Genomic DNA, 4,145 nt, shown 5'->3' with positions numbered 1-4,145 from the left:
TATATCTAGTCGGGAGTGGTGCTGACTGAAAACAGATGATTTGGAGCGATTCGCGCGTCATTTGTTGGTCATTCTAAGGACTTATTGAACTACCCTCGTACTACCTACATTAATTAGACATGCACTGTATTTGAAGTATAAGAAGATCGAATCACATTTTCTAATTATTATTCAAATTCATGCACTTTAAAGACATATTCAAGAAATTGTTAATGATCTTTTTATTATTATTTCAGTATATAATCCTAGAAACTGAAAAAAAAAACATTCCGAAAGGTTGCAAGGATTTCAAAGATTAAAAAAAAAGGTATAATAAACCAGATTTCAAAACATTTTACACAGACTAAAAATATTGTAATGGTTTCAAATGAATACAGCAGATTTTACAAATATTTCAACGGTTTCATAAAAATTTCCTAAAGATTTCAAAACATTGTAAAGATTTTTAACGATTTCAAACAAATTCGAAAGATTTCACAAATATTTCAAAGATGCTAAACTGTTTCGAAACCTTTCAACCAATTTGAGAAGATTTCAAAATATTTCAATTTTTTTTTAAACGAACACAAAAGATTTCACAAGCAAAGATTAAAGAAAGCTTTCGCAAATATTTCAAAACTTGATACAAATTTGAAAAGATTTCCAAAAATTTCACAAAGATTTCAAATATTTTACAAAACTTCAAAAAGATTTCATAGAAACGTTAAGGATTAACAAAGATTTGCATGGTTTCATAAAAATCTCATCAAGATTTCAAAACATTTCAAAGATTTTAAACGATTTCAAACAAATACCAAATATTTCACAAATATTTCAAAGATGCTAAATTGTTTCGAAACCTTTCAACCAGTTTAAGAAGATTTCAAAATATTTCAATTTTTTTTAAACGAACACAAAAATTTCACAAACAAAGATTAAAGAAAGCTTTCACAAATATTTCAAAGCTTCATACAAATTTGAAAAGATTTCCAAAAATTTCACAAGGATTTCAGATATTTTACAAAAATTTAAAAAGATTTCATAGAAATGTTAAGGTTTCAGGGATTTCAAATACGACTGATGTTCGCAAAAAATGGAAAAATTCGTTTATTTATTTTTCTGCTTTCTGTAAAAATTGTTGGCCAATAAGAAACGAAATGGCTGTTTCAAAGGGTTGTTTCATTATTTGAATGTCAAAAAAATGAGAACCTGGAAAAGACATTGAATTTCGTTCCTAAGAATCTCTGAACAGCCTGTTATGGCAGAAAATTGGGATCATAAACGAAAATGTAATATTTTTCAGGTGACAAGAATAGGACATCGGTCCTCGAGCCGTCGCCATAGGTATAACCACACAACCAATGCTCGTCTCTCCCCGGATGTTAGACTGTAGCGCGAAACCAATCGAGTCAACAAAACATCGTCGAAAGTCAAGAGTGAGCAAAACTCATCATTATCATCAAAAAAACGCATCACTACGACTTCATAAAGCGCATAATATATACATACACATGCGAAACGTATCGTAGAGAAAAAGCGTACGTGTAAATGGATAGTATTGTCAGCTATCTATTTATCCATCTATTCTCCACTCCTTTTACCCGTATGCCATTGTACACAATGAATGCGAATAAATGCGTAAATCCGTGAATGCGTGCTCGCAATTTATATATATAATATCTTCTTGTTGTAGTAACTTCGTTTTCCCTCTAATAACACCAGCAATGGTCTTTTTTTCTTATTCTCATATCTACTACATTCTCATATTACTTATTCTCATCTGTTTGCCTCAAATATTTGTCCAAGTTCAGTTATGATTACTAGAAGTTAATGCAGCATTTCAGGTCAGGTTCAGGTGAATTCAGAATTGAGGTGAAATCTTTCTTCTTTAAGTGTCGATGTCACCACTCTATTTTCTCTTCTTTAAAAATATTATTATCCTAAAAGACTGCTTGAGGTACCAAGTAATAAATTACTGTTGGCGTATAACGTATCTACTTTCTTAATAGTTGCCAGAAAGAAAGCAGCTGACACTCGAAATTGTACTTTATGCATGGATTGAAGAAAATGTATCTAGCGATAGTTAAGTAATACGAAATTGAAAGTAATACTAGGAAAGCAATGATAAAAAGAGAAGTAAGTGATGGGTGATTTTTGCGAGCTCGCATTCACGGTATAGGAGAGCCAAGTAGCTATGAGAGAAACATTGAAGAGAGGTCGAATGATCTTCGCTAAAGAGCAGCTGGTCTGCTCAACAAAATGGCGAAGCTTCCGATTTAGAATTATTAGATTCTTAAATCCGCCCTGGGTGGATGGTGCAAGGGCATCGTCACGGCGGGGTGGCATTACTTAAACTTTAAGTCAAATTAAGCCTAGACTAAGTAAGTTATGTCTGGAAAATTTATTTAATATTATCTCTTAAACACATAATTTTATAAATATATTATATATATATATAAATATACTACACGAAATGAGTGCACATGACCTACGCGTGGTGAGTGGGTCATCTTTGAAAATGATAGCATCACGTCTAGCGCATCGCCCTTTTAAAGTTATTTTAATTATCGAGTTTATCAAATCAAAAAAAAGGAAATTTAATTTCTTTTTTTACAGACTGCTTAACACTTAGGGTGTCTTTAAATAATGGACGTACGATCCACTCTCACTAAATTAAATCATCTATCAGTCCTTTTTATATTTATATCTACTATATGGAAGTTACTATAGAAATAGCCAAGTTCATATTTACATGTCGTACAGTCATTAACAAACAAATAAATAAACGAGTCGTATCTTATTCCATAACTATATTAAATTCGAAATATGAAAATATGAATAGATTTTATAATTAAAAGGATAAAAAGCTTGCAAATAAGGATCTGTGGGTGAGTTAGTTTGATCACTCTTCTTAACTTTCATTTCCCAACAATAGTTTCACATCATTAGATAAAAATTGTTCCGACCATTCCTTAAATTGTCGTACAAAGTCTTGTATACGAAAATCCTGTTTTTGTTTGCTAGGAGTTGCTTCCCTTTTGATATCAGTAAACTAATAATACTTTTGTACAATACGGGGAAATTAAAAGTGCTAAGAAAAATGACCAATTGTCTATTATTAGTCAAACTAATATTGTGGTGTCACTAGCACTTTTGAAGTATTTGAAATATCAGTAAATATTTTTAAAAAATTTACCTGATACTTTTATAACAATATTTATGCAAGGTTTTCTTATCATGAAACATTTCGGTTTAAATTGTTGTGCAAAAGCAGGACTGCTGACCGCGAAATCGGGAAATGTAACCAATTTTGTAGAATTTTAAGTTTAAAATCATTCAGTTTACAAGGTAATTTCCTAACTTTTAAAAATAATGATTTTTTCAGTCGCAATTTATATTTCTTCATTTTAAAATTAAAAGATTTGAAAATGCAGTTTTGACAATTTGAATTCAATTAAGGTTTAACAGTATTCGAATTTTATTAATTTTGATAGTAAGGCTTTTTATTAAAGATTAAAAAAATTAAACTATAATATTTAAAATTGAATAATCATTAACTGTCTAAATTAAAATTAAAGATTTTCTAATTGAAACGTTAAATTTACAATGGTTCAAAGTTTTTTACAATATCCTTAATTGTTAAGAAATTTTTAATTTCGTATTGCAGTTTTATACATTATTTTCAAATAATTTCAAATTTTAGAATTTTAAATGATGTGTTCAAAATGAAACTATTTAAAATTCAAGTTTTCAAAATTATGTGATTTAAAGTTGTTCAAAATTGAAATTTTTTATTGGAAGCCTCAATATAATGGAATGATTTTTTAAAAATAATTGTGAATGTGAGTGATACATTTCAAACTTTGATCATTAAAATTTCAATCGTCCCATTTTGTAAATTATCCGTTTTGTAGCCGAAATTCTTGAATTTCGAAAAATTTAATTCACAATTTGACTATCTTTATCATTTTTGAACTTCAATTTTAAATTTTGAAAATAAAATGTTGAATTTTGAAATTTGAACAACTTTAAAATTTGTACGATTCCATTTTAATATTTTGAAGTGAAGTTTCATACATTATTTTCAATTTAAAAATAATTCCAAATTTGAGAATTTTAAATAATGTGTTCAAAATGAAACTATTTAAAATCAAAGTTTTCTAAAT

At 28.6% G+C, this 4,145-nt stretch overlaps 1 protein-coding gene across 5 annotated transcripts in view; it reads left to right on the top strand.

The window, feature by feature from the left end:
• LOC117177697 (serine/threonine-protein phosphatase 2B catalytic subunit 2-like) overlaps nucleotides 1-3,083 on the top strand; it is a 78,287-nt gene extending 75,204 nt beyond the window's left edge. For all 5 annotated transcript variants that reach the window (XM_033368559.1, XM_033368560.1, XM_033368557.1 and 2 more), the window contains one exon: nucleotides 1,283-3,083. The gene's annotated coding sequence lies outside the window, so the exon portion shown is untranslated. The remainder of the gene's footprint in view (nucleotides 1-1,282) is intronic.
• The last annotated feature ends 1,062 nt before the right edge of the window (nucleotides 3,084-4,145 follow it).

The sequence above is a fragment of the Belonocnema kinseyi genome, chromosome 8 (assembly GCF_010883055.1).
Source record: "Belonocnema kinseyi isolate 2016_QV_RU_SX_M_011 chromosome 8, B_treatae_v1, whole genome shotgun sequence".
NCBI classification, from domain to species: Eukaryota; Metazoa; Arthropoda; class Insecta; order Hymenoptera; family Cynipidae; genus Belonocnema; species Belonocnema kinseyi.
The sequence above is the reverse complement of the archived record's forward strand: the minus strand, read 5'-3'. Positions and strand labels throughout refer to the sequence as shown.